The sequence below is a fragment of the Amblyomma maculatum genome, chromosome 10, assembly GCF_055883805.1.
Source record: "Amblyomma maculatum isolate TAMU_Amacu chromosome 10, ASM5588380v1, whole genome shotgun sequence".
NCBI classification, from domain to species: Eukaryota; Metazoa; Arthropoda; class Arachnida; order Ixodida; family Ixodidae; genus Amblyomma; species Amblyomma maculatum.
In genome coordinates this window covers 162,619,868-162,637,128 of record NC_139353.1, presented here as the reverse complement: position 1 = coordinate 162,637,128, position 17,261 = coordinate 162,619,868, and the positions used below count along the sequence as shown (strand labels likewise).

The 17,261-nt window shown below is 50.4% G+C and overlaps 1 pseudogene; it reads left to right on the top strand.

The window, feature by feature from the left end:
- Positions 1 to 11,989: 11,989 nt before the first annotated feature.
- Positions 11,990 to 14,869, top strand: LOC146177821 (uncharacterized; annotated as a pseudogene).
- Positions 14,870 to 17,261: the final 2,392 nt, after the last annotated feature.

Here is a 17,261-nt window from a genome sequence, read left to right as displayed (position 1 = left end):
CTCAAGAAAATGGATTCATCATTCGCTGACCCAATATAGCTCAGCGAGTGGTTATCACTATTATTCGAACCTACTTCAACAAAATAATCATTAAATGTGTTAGCTAAACAGGACCCACTTAGCTGCACATCCTTCCATTTAATTTTCATTGGTTCACTTTGGCCAGGACTAGGATTTATGAAATAAGTGAGCTTTTTCCATGTCAGGTCAGTTCTGGTTCCGCAAGAAGAGAATTGATTATAGAAGTATTGTTCGCTTGCACGTCTAATTTCTTTTGTTAATTTATTTCGAAGCGACTTGTACGACTTCAGAGTTTCAAGATCACGCGTCTTCAGGAATTGTTTGTACAGATTATCTTTGGCATTTATTCTGCTAAATAATTCAGTGACATAGTGTGACATATATTGCGCCTTTTTTGTGAACCATTTATTGGTTTGGTTTGGTTTGCGGGGTTTAACGTCACAAAGCAACTGCAGGCTATGAGACACGCCGTAGTGGAGGACTCCGGAAATTTCGACCACCCGGGGTTCTTTAACGTGCACTGACATCGTACAGTGCACGGGCGCCTAGCTTTTCGCCTCTAGCGAAAAGCGGCCGCCGAGGCCGGGATTCGTTTCCGCATTCAATTGGGAACAGTAGTCGAGCGCCGCAATCACTGCGCCGCCTCGGCGGGGCGTGAACCACTCTAATTACTTAATTAAATCACGTCAACCATTTGTCTCTTTCAGACCTTTGCTTGACGATCTCTCCTATGGTACCATTCTATCGGTTCCTCTTTTACAGCGCCGACAAAGGCATGTCCACACGAAACCCTCCTACATCGCCTTACAATGGTTACGCATTAAAACAAGGCCTATCAATAAAGGATGTGCCAAACAAAGCACGAATTGATCGAGAATATCGCGAAATGGGCTCATTAAATACCATATCCTACTATCCTCTTTCCTTCCCTTCACTTCCACTTCAATCAATCAATCAGCCTTTTATTTTGGAAATCAAACTAGCGCACTTCAAAACAAAGACACAGGAAGAAAACGACAACACAGCGCTGACTTCAACTGGTTTTTATTAGAGAGTGACACAATATATATGTACGAAAAGTGGGCGTGAAAGATGGTTGGTTGGTTTGTAGGGTTTAACGTCCCAAAGCGACTCAGGCTATGAGAGACGCCGTAGTGGAGGACTCCGGAAATTTCGACCACCTGGGGTTCTTTAACGTGCACTGACATCGCACAGCACACGGGCGCCTTGCTTTTCGCCTCCATCGAAAAGCTGCCGCCGAGGCCGGGATTTGATCCCGCGTCCTTGGGAACAGTAGTCGAGCGCCGTAACCACTGCGCCACCCCGGCGGGGTGGGCGTGAAAGAATTGATAACTGCTGAGTTTGCACGTGGCGTAAAACACCAAACGCAAAGTTAAAAGGCGCACGATAACAATATAGGTCAAAGCAAGGCAGAACGGCAGGGCTATGAAAAATAAAGAAGCGAAAAACGGGGAGGCATGTAGGTAAAAACAGTTAAAGATGGCACGATCCGAAGATACATACTAAAGTCGAAAAAAGACCAAAAGGGCATTAAGAGCGATAAAAGCCAATAGGGGCATTAAGAGCGATAAAAAACACAAAAGGGGCATTAAGAGCGATAAAAGAATCAAAAGGATAATTAAGAGCATTACAAGACCAAAAGGGCATTAAAAACAGAATACCTAAAACAACCAAGGCCAAACCGCTAGAGGCTGAGGAGTGTACCCGGAATCTAAACATTAAAACTACTGTACGTCTGGTTCAGATATTCTAACTCGCGTTTAGTCAGGGCTATTGAGGGTGTGCTAACACAATTTTGACCTAGCTTTAGAATGTGAGCGGCTTCTATGATTTCGCGTGTGAACTGATGTGCATTTCTCGCAATGACAGTGCAATTATGAAGGGATGGCTCACAGGGCTGAGAAGGACACTTTAGGCAGTGAACACCAAGGTTTCTTTTCGTAGTATTGTAAACACTGTTTGAGTGCTCCATAAGTCGTTCGTTTAGGCAACGCCCGGTTTGCCCCACGTAGGCCTTGCCACAGCTCAGGGCAATCTTATATACGACACCAAATTTGCAGGGAATGAAAGGTGCCTGGTGCCTAAAAGGGCAGGCTGGCTTTCGCACAGCCGGGGCATTGACTCTGCGGCAAAGCTTGGAAAGCTTGTCAGGCGCCGAGAACAAAACACGGATGCCTGCCTTTTGCCCAATCCGTTTGAGCCTGTGGGAAATAGTATGAAGGTAAGGCACCACAGCAACCTTGTGTTGATGCTCAGGAGCAGCTCTCACTTGACCCCTTTTAAGCTTCTGCAAGAGGGAGCCTGCTACTGAGGTCAGAAAATGCTCAGGGTAGCCAGCATTGATCAGCCGCTGAGTTTGCTCTTCGATGTTCTGGCCCATAGAGTGTACACAAGACTTCATTAAGGCATTTTTGAAACAATGGTTCACAATACCCCTCTTAACAATCTTAGAATGGGCTGAACTGTAGGGCAACAAGGACTTGCCCCCTCTCGGCTGGTACCACCAGCACAGGTGGTCATCTGCCCTGGATAGCCTTAAATCAAGAAAGCGTAAAGCTCCCTTATCCGGTACCTCATGGGTCAAAACAAGGGGAGAGAGGCACTGTTCAAAGCGAGAAAGCACTTCTGAAACTGAGCTCTGAAAAGTGCATTCGTTACTAGCCAAAAGGATTAAATAGTCATCGACAAATCTGAAAATCTTCACAGAAGCTGACGAAGATAGCTGCTGTTCTAATAGTCGGTCATGATGGGCGAGATATATATCACTTAATATTGGAGCAATGCAGGAGCCAATGCACACTCCGCTCTTTTGAATAAAAATGCTTTCATCCCATGAAACGAAAGTTGAGCTAAGGTAAACTGTCAAAAGTTCCAAGAAGCCGCTCACCGAGATGCCACAAGAATTCTGGAAGGTAACGGATCCGAACGCATCGATACAACTTTCAACACACAAAGAAGCTTCCACATGACAAGCTTCTTTTGTGTGTTGAAAGTTGTATCGATGCGTTCGGAAGCGAAGACTGGCAGGTTTTCGTATTTTAAAAACAGGTCAGTGTAGGGAAACAATAAGGAACACCAGCAATGCATCTCACAGGTCTTTTTTTGGAGAAGATGCAACTTGGTCATGTTCGTGATACCAGTGGTACCCCAAACGATAATACAGTATTGTAAGAGACAGAATTAAAGAGTTGTACACCAACAGCCCAGTTTTGACAGGAAGAATGGTGCGCAAGCGCGATATAACTCCGACAGCTGAGGATATTGTCACAGAAGCCAGTAAAACTGGGTAGATTAATTTATTTTCACCTGCGCAAAGGCACCGGCAAAAGAAGGCACGGAACCAACTGGCGGGCGAGCACCGAGAGCGAAGAAGACGAGCGCGTGCCAGTCTTCCGAGCTCGCCTAATAGTGGCATCAGTAAGATAACATTGCGGCATTGCCCCTCCCGGTGGGAAAGGCATCGTCCCGATGCCGAGTGGTGAGGTCGAGGGGAACCGTAGTCGGCGAGGATACCGCTTTCACATAAAGCAGTTAAAGAAGCGAAAAAAAAAGACACATATGTAGCTTGACTTAGCGGGAGTAGAAGGGCTTCATCCTGGCGACATGTACGACTTCTGGTTGTGCTTGCCGTCAGGATGAGCGAACAGGAATGAGCGATTAGGGATCACTTCGTAGGTGACGTCGCGGAGTTAGCGCTGTACTTCGTAGGGGCCAAGTAGCGGCGCAGAAGCTTCTCGGAGCTTCCTCGCTGGCGAACAGGTGTCCACACCCAAACCTGGTCGCCACGGTTGTAAATTACCTCCCTGTGACGAAGGTTATAACGTCGAGCATCTTTATCTTGCTGTGTCCGGACACTCAGTTGTGGGATTCGGGCTTGCCGCGGCTGCCCTTTGAGCGGCCGCCGCCCGTGCCATGCTGTTCTCCTCGTTCCCTTTCTCCCGCCTGAGGCGGCGGAGAGAGGTTCGGACGAATTGTCACTGTCGTTCGGCCACAGCGCCACCCTGGCGTCCCAGTGGCTGTTCTCATTGGCGCCTTTTGGCGGGAACACGGCACCGCTTAGACGGCCGCGCTCGCGCGACCGTCCGAGCGGTGCTGAGGGAGAGACCCCTCCGAGACATCGCAAGGTGCGTACGCTGCTGTTCTTGTCTGCCGGCCTTTGTCCGCGCAGACCAGTGTGTACTCGAGTTCGTCTGCTCCGGGTCGTACCTGAGAGCGCAACTCGAGCCTGTCGATCGTGATCCAACGATCCGCGACAGGCGTACCTTGCGGTGGTTGCCCACTCTCTCTCAAAGGAACCCTTAGACCATCGCGAAAGAGAGAGATCACAGCACGCCCCTGCGTGCTTGCGGCGCGCACTCCGTGTCGCTTCTTGCGCGCAGGGGATCGAGCCTTGCTCCTCGCGCGCTCCCGGGACAGAGTGACTGAGTATGTGTGTGTATGTGCGTTTGTATATATGTGTAAGTGTGTGTGTGTGTGTTCCGCTGGAGGAGGGCTTTTCAATAAACGTCTCCTTTGTCAACTTGGAGGCTTGTGTCCTTGTAGCGAAGTGCGCTCCTCTCTGTGGAGGTGGAGTGCGCGTTGTGGTGCTTCAGTGTGCGCGTGGTGACGGACGATCGGGGCTTCGGCTCGCGCGACGCTCGAACCCGCGGTGGTTGGTGGCCTATGACTACGTAGAAGCCACACAGTCTAGCCAGTACGGAGCGGCGCGGCGTTGGGACCACCAGCAAATTCTGAATGTCTGTGGAAGCGTAGTTTTTCTTGTAGAGGACGCCGTCACGCAAGCAGAACGACGACAGGTCACGCGTGAAAAGGCGAGGCGGTGATGAGGCGCCGAGAAAAACGGAGTCATCTGTTTCAATTGAAGAACACGGGATAGGGCCTCGGGATAGACAGTCAGCGTCACTGTGTTTCTTGGCGGACTTGTACACAATAATGACATCGAACTCCTGTAAGCGGAGACTCCAGCGGGCTAACCGGCCTGAAGGATCTTTGAGGTTTGCTAACCAACAGAGTGAGTGGTGGTCACTGACCACGCTAAACGGCCGACCATACAAATACGGCCGAAATTTTGTTACCGCCCACACAACTGCAAGGCACTCCTTCTCAGTAGTAGAATAATTCGCATCGGAAAGATACAGGGTGCGGCTGGCATAAGCAATCACCCGCTCAGCGCCATCTTGCCACTGAACGAGAACTGCACCGAGACCAACGTTACTGGCGTCGGTATGCAATTCTGTGTCGGCCTCCTCGTCGAAGTGGCCAAGTACGGGCGTTGTTTGGAGGCGCTTGCGAAGCTCCTCGAAGGCCCTTTGCTGCTCGTCGGCCCAGATGAAAGGCTGGTCGTCCTTTGTTAGTCGAGTCAATGGTTCCGCTATCCGGGAGACGTCGTGCACAAATCTCCTGTAATATGCACAGAGGCCCAAAAACCGACGCACGGAACATTTATCAGTGGGGGTAGGAAACGCCGCTACGGCAGCCGCCTTCTCTGGATCAGGGCTAATTCCTTCAGAGCTCACGGTGGGACCCAGGAACTGGAGCTTTTGGAATACAAAGTGGCATTTTTCTGGTTTTTGTGAGAGCCCGGCCCCGCGGATGGCATTTAGCACGGCTGTCAAACGTTTGAGGTAGGTCGCAGAGAAAATGACAACGTCGTCAAGGTAGACGAGGCACGTCTGCCATTTCAGGCCGGCTAGGACAGTGTCCGTCATTCTTCGAAAAGTTGCTCGAGCGGAACACAAACCGAAAGGAAGCACCTTAAATTCGTACAGTCCATCAGTAGTAATGAACGCGGTCTTCTCTCTATCACATTCATCGACTTCAATCTGCCAGTACCCACTGCGTAGATCGAGCGACGAAAAGTATCGGGTGTGGCGAAGTTGGTCGAACGAGTCGTCGATTCGAGGCAATGGGTAGACGTCCTTTTTTGTGATTTTGTTGAGCCTCCTATAGTCGACGCAGAATCTGAGTGTTCCGTCCTTTTTAGCACAACTGGTGAGGCCCATGGGCTTGTGGACGGCTGGATCACATCATCCCGAATCATTTCATCAACCTGCGCCCGAATAGCCTCTCGTTCTTTCGCCGATACTCGGTAGGGGTGTTGGCGGATACGGCGCTCGGTGGGATCAACTATAATTCGATGTTTGGCTACTGACCTCTGTTTCTATTTGGAAGTGAAGGCAAAGCAGTCACGGTAAGTGTCCAGAATTGCTTGAAGGCGGCATTTCTGGGTAAGAGACAAAGCAGGATTCAAGTCAGTTTGAAGAGTCTGTGCAGTGCTCTCGGGAGGGTTCTCGTTGGCCAGCGAAAGGGCGCAGTGGGCGGAGGGCGCACTGACTTCATCAAAGTAAGCGATGGCTGTACCTTGCGGTAAATGGCGTAATTCGGCACTAAAGTTCGTTAAAAGCAGTTCAGTTCGTTTATTACTCAAGGCAAAGACCCCCCGAGCGACGCAGACTTGTAAGCTCAACAATAAATTCACGTTCGTTTCCGCGAGGCCTTGAAGGGCGGGAGGGTTGTTGCACTGCACTGTAACAAACAAGCTGGTGCGTGGAGGTAAAGTGTCATGTTCGTCGCAGACTCGGAAAACTGGCCTGCCTGCGTAGTCGTCGCTGTGCTGTGTGTACACGTCGGAAATTGCGCAGTGAGTGGAAAAAGACACCATAAAGTCACGGAGGTCGATGATTGCGTCATTTTCTCTAAGCAAATCAAGGCCGAGAATCGGATCCTTGGAGCACTCTGCTACCACAACAAAGCATTATAAGAAAGTTACGTGGCGAATCTCAACGCGAGCGGCGCACACTCCGAGCGTCGTTACCACATGCTCTCCGGCTGTCCTTATCGGTGCTCCGTGCCAAGGAGTCAGGACTTTTCGCAGGATAGTAGCAAGGCCATGACTCATGAAGAGGGCTTCGTCGGGCTGGTTGGTTCATATTGAACGGAAGGAAGAAACAGCTTGCCCGAACGGACGAGGAGCAACGGACGGGTGGCTGATACAGGTGTCACCAAGTTTGTGAATGTGAAAAGCCTCAGATATGAGGCGTGAGGTCAGATCTTTATATTTGGCGATAATTGTGGTCTGGTTTAAAAATGCCTCACAGTCCTTGCAAGCGGTGGAATGAATGACTATGTTATTTTGGCATGACTTGTTTTCTATCTCTTTGGTGTGTTCGCGTAGTCTATCATTAACGCACCGTCCAGTTTGCCCGGTGTAAAATCGGGCGCATGAGAGTGGAATCTTGTAAACAGCACTACAACAACAGTTCACAAATTTCTTTCGGTGAAATTTCTTTTCACAAGTCTTCTCTCTACTTTCTCGGTTGACTTTCATGCACAACCCTCCTAACTTATTCCTGGAGGAAAAAAGAAGTTTCACGCCGGCTTTGCTGATAATATTTTCCAGGTTATGTGAAAGTTTATGCACATACGGTATGCACGCCATGTTCTTATTATTTCAATCGCGTGAAACCTGAATTCTGAGTTTTGATAGTATTGACTCGGCTACGCTTGAAAGGATCTTAGTCGGGTAGCCTGCAGTGGTGAGGCTAGTGATCTGTGCGTCAAAGCTGGCCTGAGTTTTGTGTATGCATGACCTATGCAAGGCTTTTTTAATGCAGATTTTTTCTATCCTGCGCTTAGTAATCTTCAAGTGAGCCGATCGGAAGGGCAGAAGGCTCTTCCGGGAGCGTGGAGAGTACATCCAACACTCATGGTCGTCCGATAGCACAAGTTCCAGATCTAATCGGCTCACTTTCGGCGCGTGTCTTTCTCTCCCTCTTTCTTTATCCTCTATTTTCTCTTCTGTCTGCGCGAGGCAGCGGTGGTGGCTCAGCTACAGAGCCAGTAGCAGGCCCGTTCATTTTCTTTTCCTTCTTCCTACAGCCACAATTCTCTTCTGTACTAAGATAAGACGCCCGACTACTGTGCCGGAGTACCCGGGTTCGAACCAGATCTCGGCGGCTGCGTTTCGATGGAGGCGAAACGAAGAGGCGTCCGTGTGCTGTGCGATGTCAGCGTACGTTAAAGATCCGCAGGTGGTCGAAATTACTCTGTAGCCCTCGACTACGGCTCCTCTTTATCTCTTTTCACTTTCACTCCCACCTTCATCTCTTCCCTTACGGCGCGGTTGAGGTGCCGGGGTGGTGCAGTGGTAAGACGCCCGACTACTGTGCCGGAGTACCCGGGTTCGAACCAGATCTCGGCGGCTGCGTTTCGATGGAGGCGAAACGAAGAGGCGTCCGTGTGCTGTGCGATGTCAGCGCACGTTAAAGATCCCCAGGTGGTCGAAATTATTCCGTAGCCCTCCACTACGGCTCCTCTTTCTCTCTTTCGACTTTCACTCCCACCTTCCTCCCTTCCCTTACTGCACGGTTGCGGTGTCCACAGAAAACCAAGTGAGACAGTTACCGCGCCTTTCCCTTCCTATAAATAAATAAATCAGTTCACACAAAACAAGTCACACAGTTACCGCGCCTTTCCATTCCAGTTTTTTTCTCTCCTGTACGCACGAGGCAGTGGAGGTGGCTCAGCTACAGAGCCAGTCGCAGGCCCATGGATTTTTTTCCTTCTTTCTACAGCCAAAAAAACAACGCTGACATCGCACAGCACATGGACGCCTCTTCGTTTCGCCTCCATCGAAAAGCAGCCGCCGGCAGTCGGGATCGAACCCGGGTACTCCGGCACCGTAGTCGGACGTCTTACCACTGCACTACCGCGGGGGGACTAAACGTATTTTAAAAAGTTTTGTTTCGAGGAAAGGAAAGGCGCTGTATCTTACACCGCTCAGCAGACACCAGAATCCTCTGTATTGGGAAGCGGGATGATTGAGGAGGGGGGGAGAAAGTGAGAAGAAAGTGGCGTGATGGAGCGCTCCGGAATAATTTAAACTACCAGGAGACCTTCAATGTGCCTGACATTGAACAACTCGCGGCCGTCTTTCCATTTCACCCCCATCAAAATGTCGCTACGATCGTGTTCGGTTCAGCATCCGAGTGTCGCGACGGATGCGTTTCTATGGAGGCGAAATGCGAAAGCATCTGTGTGCTGCGCGATGTCAGTGCAGCTTAAAGATCCCCAGGTGGGGAAAATTATTCCGCAGCCCTCCAGTACGGCACCTCTCTCTCTTTCAATCGCACCTTCATCCCTTTCCTTATTCCTTACAATACAGGTCAGGTATCCACGGAGATGCGTGCCACATACTGCGCCTTTCCTTTCCTAGAAACCAATTTTTCTTTCTCCTAATGAAGACAGATCGCGGAGGCGGAAATTTGAGATGATTGGCCATTTACGTACTACCTCGGCGCCAGGGCCAGATGACGTAACCAATAAAATGCTAAGAAACTTAGACTGAAAGCTCCTGTCAGCAATTAAGGACTTAATGAATGACTATTGGAAGAAATGTTAACTTCCGCAGATGTGTAAACACGTGAAGGTTGTCTTTACTCCTAAATCCAAAAAGAAACTAAGCATAGAGAACTGAAGACCCATCTCTCTTACGTCATGCTTAGGTAAACCTATGGAACACGTTATTCTAAATAGGTTTCAAAAGTACGCAGAAGAGTGACCTACTGCCCAGCTAAATAATTGGCTTCAGAAGTCAACTCTCTATCTAGTATGTAATGCTTCAGTTACATGCAGAAGTAATAGATCCTCCTAACAAAACCGGCACCAAATCCCTTGCCTTGGATCTGGAAAAAGCTTTCGACAATGTCTCTCACGGAGCCATTCTCCAAACCCTCTCCAAGGCGCTTATGCCTGCCACCTACCTCAAGATACACCTTTTCACGCTGAACTCCTCGCGATTTGGGGAGCCTTGTCAGGAGTGCCTTGCACCGGAACTGGGTCAATACGTATTCTTACTGATTCCTTTGAAGCTTACAAGGAAATCGCTACTTCGGGTTCACAAGATGCAACAGCTACGGCTATACAGCGCCTCCTTAAACGCCACCAACTCGCGACCAGAACTGTCGCTATTCTCTGGACCCCAGGTCACTCAGACGAATCGGGGCAAGGCGGCGGCACGCGCCGCGGCTGCCTTGGCAGGTGGGATGTCCACATTTGCTTCCCCACCCCCCTTGCTTCATCCTTATTCGACCTTGGGCGGGCAACTCACCTCTTCTCTTGCCCTTATGCACTATACTCGGACCAGTCTTCGTAGCCTCAGTCAACAACGCATGCAGGTGGCCACACCAGACCCACCTTTTACGAGAAGAACCCACCTCACCCGAAGTCAAGAAGTCTTTTTGAATAAGCTCATCGCCCATGCGGCTTACAAGCCACGTATTATGGCCCGCTGGCCTTAGTATACGGAGAAAATGATTACGTGCCCCCACTGTACGACTCTAACTCGCGGCGGCATATCTCATTTACTTTGGGATTGCCCTGCTTTTTCTGCTGGACGCCCCGAGATTGAACCCTACCGCCTGAACTACCGTTCCCTTCTAGAAAATGATGCTAACACACAAATGATATTTGCCAAGTATGGCTCGCTTATGGCCTGGTTAGAGCAATGTGATTCGAGTGACGACCTAAACAATGAAGATTCAGTCTACTCCCCTTTATCCCCATCCATGGCCATGAGCCTTCCCATTCAATAAAGGACATTCAATCAATCAATCAATCAATCAATCAATCGCGGGGTACAAAAACTTTAATTACATTCGTTCCTTTCTTTCGGGAAGGACTGTGGAGCTAAGTATTGCAGGACTTAGATCGGCCAAAATAGCAACAGACGACAGTGGAATCCCGTAAGGATCAGTCCTCTCTCCCTTCTTATTCAATCTAGCACTGATAGGTCTGTCTCACAAACTTGAAAAAAATCTTCAACACTCCCTATATGCTGACAATGTTACCTTGTGGGTAACAAAAGTTTCGGACGCTCACATAGTGTAAACGCTTCAAGAAGCAGTCAGTGTAGTCCAGTAATGCGTTCACCAGTATAGGCTAAAATGCTCATGGCCTAAGATTGAACTACTGGCAGTCAGAAGGGAAACGCAAGACAAAGTAGCGATAAAAGTATGCCTGCACGGGCTATCCATACCTGCAGTCGATACTATTCGAACACTCGGGCTCTACATCCAGAGCAATTGGAACAGCAATGTCTCTAACAGCAGGCTAGAAATGACTATGCAGCAGATCACTAGATTGATACACAGAGTAGCGGCAAGAGAGAGAGAGGAATGAAAGAGGCTGGCATTTGTCGTCTAATCCATGTCTTTGTACTAAGTCGATTTACATACTCAGTCTCTTATCTCCGCTTCATTCAATCTGACAAGGAGAAATTAGACATACTCATTAGAAGCACCTACAAGGCTGGACTAGGTCTACCCAGAAACACTTCAACCGTAAAACTTCTCTCACTTGGGATGCACAACACTGTAGAGGAGCTGATCACAGCACATAAGACAGCACAGCGACAAAGACTCACGAACTCTAAAACAGGCAGACAAATTATCAACCACATGGGAATTAATGCCGAGCCACTAGCAAACCACACAAGCTCACTACCAGGAGGAGTGCGCTACAAAATTATATCCAAACTTTTACCCAAAAACATGCATTCCTCCTTTCATAAAGGCAGGAGGAAAGCTAGAGCTGCGCCCTAAACAGAAAATACCGAAATCACGATGGATGGTGTACACCGACGCCTCGGACTGCAGTATGGCTGAAGGTACATTTGCCATCTGTGCAATTAAGCAGTTCAGTAATGTCATTAAATGCGCATCAGCCGCTTCGGTCAAGGTCCGCTACTCGGACCAAGCGGAAGAAGCCGCAATCGCTGTAGCCATCGCTAAAACAGATACAGACATAATTGTCAACGATTCAAAAACTGCCAGGCATAACTTTTCACGTGGCAGAATATAAAATACTGCCAGAAACATCCTGGCAGATATCATACTGGACAGAGAGATAGAACTCGTATGGACACCCGCCCACTCAGGGAACCGAGGTAATGAGGCTGCTCATCAACACGCTAGAGGTATTGTCGGCCGAGCGGTGAGACCTAATACCGTGCGACTTGAAATGGAAGAAATGTTCACATACAGCGATCTTACACAGCACTTCAAACTCTCTAGGAGAGTGTACCCACCAACACACAAATCACTAACAAGATAAGAAATTGTTTGGAGGAAACTACAAACGAACTCCTTCCCCAACCCTGAAATGGACAATCGCTATACTGCCAACCTTCTCGAATACATATGCGCAACTGGACTCCACTCCTTCTTTTAACTTTCTATCTCCTGCATCCCATTCCCCCTTTCTCAACTTATGTCTTGTGGCAAACTCTTCGAAAAAAAACCCCTGCAGTTTATGTACACATATTTCCGGACAGCATAAGCTCATCCTGCACAAGGTGCGGAGAGAAACCCGTTCTGAATCATATCCTGTGGCATCGCTCAGAGGACCCGCCTCCCAAAGCTCTCATAAAAGCTCCCTCGCTTGAATCCTGGAGGACGTGCTGCGTAACGTGAGCCTCAATATGCATTTGGACGCCGTAAACCGCGCTGAAGAAGTCGCCGCAAACAACCAGCTAATGGCCACTTGGCTCTTCCACTAAGACCCAAGGCCAGAAGCCCATTGCCAGCGACACCAATAGCTTAGAAGGACGTGGCAGGCATACTCCCAAGAGTTGGTGGGATGCTGAGGTCCGAAGGGTGATCATGGAAAGGAAGGAGGCGTGCCGGCAGCATCGACTGGCGCTGCGAACTAAACAGCCCGAGGGAGTCATTCTGTGCCTGTGGCAGGTGTATAAGGAGAAGAAGAAGGCAGCCAGCCTTGTACAGGATAAGGTTAGGACCTTGGATAGAAAGTTCTTGGATGAGCTTAGGAAAATTGGGCGAAAACCACCACTTTCGTTCTGGCAACACGTGAAGAGGTTGTAAGCCCATGCAGCACCGAAACAGCAGTTACAGGGCCCCGAGTCGTTACAGTTGCTCTCTCCAGAGGAGAGCCTAGAGCTGATGGCTGAACGAGTCAGAATGTCGTTTAGAAAGGGCAGTACACAGCCTGATGAACGAGAGCCAGAGCTACCAATGACAGGGCCACAGCCGGATCTTCAAAAGTGGTTGGGACAAGTCGGGGAGATAGAGCTGAAGGTTATTATCGGGCAACTTTCGGGCGGTACAGCGCGGGCATAGATGATGTCCCGGCATCGCTCCTGAAGATGGGTCCTACATAGAGCCAGGAATTGCGAGCAGTTTTAGGCTACTACTTGGAGTCGGGCGAAATTCCTGATGAACTGAGATTGGGCAGAATGCTGTTCCTGTTTAAAGGCTCTGGCAATCGCAGAAGCCCTGCGGCGTACAGACTAATCACGGTGTACCCGGCTTTATATACAGGGTGTTTGCTCAAGTCCTACGCAGACGAATCCAGGCATGGGCGGAGCAAAAGTGATGGGTGAGCTGCAGCAGGGTTTTCGTCAGGGCCGGAGATTGGAGGACCATTTATTCATTTTGACACAGTGTATCGAACTCGCGATGGGACAGGGTAGAGAGAAGGCACACGACTGCATGGGACATAATGTGCTGTGGAGGATGCTGCGCCTCAGGGGGTCTTCCTGAGGAGGTCATCGCCCGGCTACGCGCCCTCTATACAGACACCAAGGTAGTTTGAAGTGGCAAGGCCCCCAGTCTCATCCGGTCGAGGTGCAGCGGGGTCTACGACAGGGATGCAATCTCTCTCCGCTGTTGTTCATGCTGCTGCTGAGCGATCTTGAGGATGAATTGGAAAGGTGTGGCGAGGGTTTTAACTTGTTATACATGGACAGCGGCCGGGTAGTGCAACAGGTCCTACCGGGCCTGCTGTACGCAGACGATATTGTGCTTATGGTGGGCTCAGAGGCAAGACTGCAACAGTTGCTAGATATCTGCACAGTGCACGCGGAGCAGTTCGGTCTACAGTTCAGCACGAGGAAGAGTGCAGTACTGTGCTGGTCTCATGTCAGGACGGCTGTGGGACCGAGACTACTGCTACAAGGGCGCGAAATCCCGTGGGCTTCAACCTATAGGTACCTCGGGATAGACCTCATGACACAGTGTGCTTACTTGGTAGACTACGAGAGCAGCCTCCGTGCGAAGGCGGTGGCAAGCCAGAATGTCCTCAGAGCCAAGGCGTCGTGGTCGTTCAATAGAATGGAGGTCCTACGCACCATATGGAAGGCGGTGATGTTGCCAGGTCTGACATATGCAAATGCAGTGTTGTGTACTACGTGCTCGACGCGGGAATTTATGGAGCCAAGACACAGAGAGGTGGGAAGGCGGAAGCCCATCGTTCATCCCCCAAAGAGGCGGTGCAGGGTGATGTTGGCTGGCCCTCCTTCGAGGCCCGGGAGGCAGTAGCCAAGATTAGTTTTGAAATGCGTTCGTGGACTCTGGAGGCGGACCGCTGGGTTCATCGAGTACAACGCGGCCTTTTGTATTGCGGAGTATGCACACGCTGGAAGAGGAGGGTACGTGAACTGAGTGCAAAGTATGAGGTACTACTGCCAACAGTGAAAAACACTAAACACGCCTGCTGGACTACTTTGAGGGTGCGTGAACACGTGGCAGCGGCGGAGACCAGGTGGTGGCCAACCGCTGCAGCGGCCAAGCCGGCTCTTGGTATGTGCTCCACGCACAAGAGGGACATCACTCAGGAGCTGTCCCATGACAACTCCCTGGGGAGCGTCCTGCTTTTTGAGGCCCGTGCGGGGGTGCTGCACACGAAGGAATGGCACGCGCGGATCGAGGGCAGGGACAACGCAGATGACTTGTGTGCGGTGTGCGGGCGGGAGACAGACGATCGAACATACTGTGTTTGCTTGCCAAGTGCTCATGGCTTGTCGGCCTAGCGGGTCATCTTTGCCGCAGGTGCTGGGGTTCACGTCTGGACAGCCGCAAGGAGACGCTGCGATGTACAGTGATGAGACACAGCGGGATGAGAGGGCTGTGGAGACAACCAAACGACGCCTTGAGAACTGGATAAGTCATACTAGATAAATAGTGTTGGTGGCGTTGCGCCATGATGGGACAGACTCCGTCACAGTAGGGAATTGACTTAGGACCTTTCTGGTCCACCTGGTAAAAAAGGGAAGCCTCAGTACCAATCCAATCCAATCCAATCCAAGGACGTCTTCAAATGGGATTGTAAACATTGTAACTACTGAGTAAAAAACAAAATAATATTATACGTTCTTAGGTTGATGAACGTTAGCTTTTAAATTTCTTTAAGAGAACGCGGCATAATTATTGTGCAGTAATTATAGCGCAGCTTATTTTTTAGCGGCCTTTCTTACTTTTGCGAACCCGGTGGAACCTTCCAGAACGCGATGATCTTGCGTGCGGGAAGATCGTGGTTCAGCGGTGTCTTCTTTGTATGTCGCACTGATGAAGGAAACGTATCGTCACGTGTTCGTCTTGCCATTATTTGGAAGCGGCACACAACATAAACGTATTTGCTAATGTGCCACACGTAGTCGTTCGAGCATTATCTTTTTTTTTTGCGAGTAATAGATCACTGAGCACGGACTATGCAAAAGCCAATGCACACTCCCTTTTTTCTGGCTCTCGGTTTCTTCTTTGTGTTCCTTTAGCCGGGTTGGGCGTCATTCCATTCCCTCAACGGTAGGGTCCTCTGAGCAGTGTTACCTGGATAAAAAGAAATAATAGCGGGTTTAAAGTGTGCCGTATTCGTTGCCGACGTGTTCGGACGCAGGATCATGGGCTCCACCAGAGCAGCGATAGCGGCCCAAGCTGGCCGCGGTAACAGGTCCTATGTAAGTGAAGATAGTGAATATCATATTGTTTTGCCGCAGCTGCCCACAGGACGTGTTGCTTAAACACGATGTTTTTGCATGGTGACGTTCGAGCTAGGCCCTACCGCGTAGAAGACTTTCGGGATGCACTCGCCGAGACCGACGCGCTCGCCGAGGTTGTAGCCTTGGGGGCGTATCAGGTTAATCACGTGTGGGCTGTCACCTTCAAGACTGCTGAAGCCACGAAGCGTATTGTGGCTTTGAAAGAGCTGAAAGTGAAGGGCCGACGGTGTGTTATTATCGACCCTCATGACCAGCAAGTCCAACTCAGACTACATTGGATGATACACAGTGTCGCAGATGAGGACTTTCGCACGGCTTTCGCCGCATTCGGAAATGTGACGGAGGTCACTCGAGAGCGGTGGCGCGTCCAGGGCGTCAGCGAGAAAGGTTCGACAACGAGGTCAGTATTTCTCGAGTTGAAGGCCGGGAAGAAGGCGGATGACCTGCCCCATCAAATAAGGGTAGCAGGTGAGCTGGCCCTCGTCGTCGTCCTCGGAAGGCCTATGCAGTGCCTACGTTGTCATGGTTGTGGCCATGTACGACGCGAGTGCAAAGTACCGCGTTGTTCTCGCTGCCGACGCTTTGGACACACGGAAGTTGACTGTGTCCGCACCTACGCTGCGGCAACAGTGCCCGCTCTCAGAGAGGAGACGCCTGAAGATGTAATGGATGTTGTTGAGGTCGAGGAAGCTGCTAAAGGAAGCGAAGACGTGGAAACCTCTGCGGCATCCGTCAACGTGGAAGCACCGACCATCACCGGCAAAGAGGCGGGTGATGACACAGGAAAGCAACAAGAGTCGGCAACCGGGGTGCCAGCGGCGTCTGCGAACGAGAACGCACCCCTTCAAGACGCAGGTTCTTTGGAGCCTGCGACGAAGGTGACCATTTTTACGGGAAACGGCGTTCGGTCAACGAGCGCCGGCAGCGCACCTAAACGCCCGCATACAAAGGCAGGAGACGGGAGCGAACAGCAGACCATTAAGAACGACGATGATCCACCTATGAAAGCGACCCTGAACCGGCGACCTCCTTTCAAGCCACGGCCCAACATCGCGGCGGACAGGAGGGCCGAGGAAAAGCCACCCTCGAAGCAAGTCGAGCCCGTAAAAGATGATGAAGGTGGGCATTCTGGAAACGTCTAGCGCCATGCTAGACGTGAAAGGTAAGCGTCATGCTCCCGGCCTCCTTCTAATGCATGATTATGGCGATGGATCAGTGTCTGAACGTTGCAACGCTCAACGTCCGAGGGTTGGCTGGTAGAATGAAGCAACGCCAAGTACTTCGCCTTTTAACAGAGCAAAACATAGACGTGGTAGCAGTTCAGGAAACTAAAGTGGAGGGAGAGGAGAAGACAGGGAGCATGGCGCAGCGTTTCACATCGCGGTATGAAGTGGCTGTTAGTCGCGCAGTAGGCACGTCGGCTGGG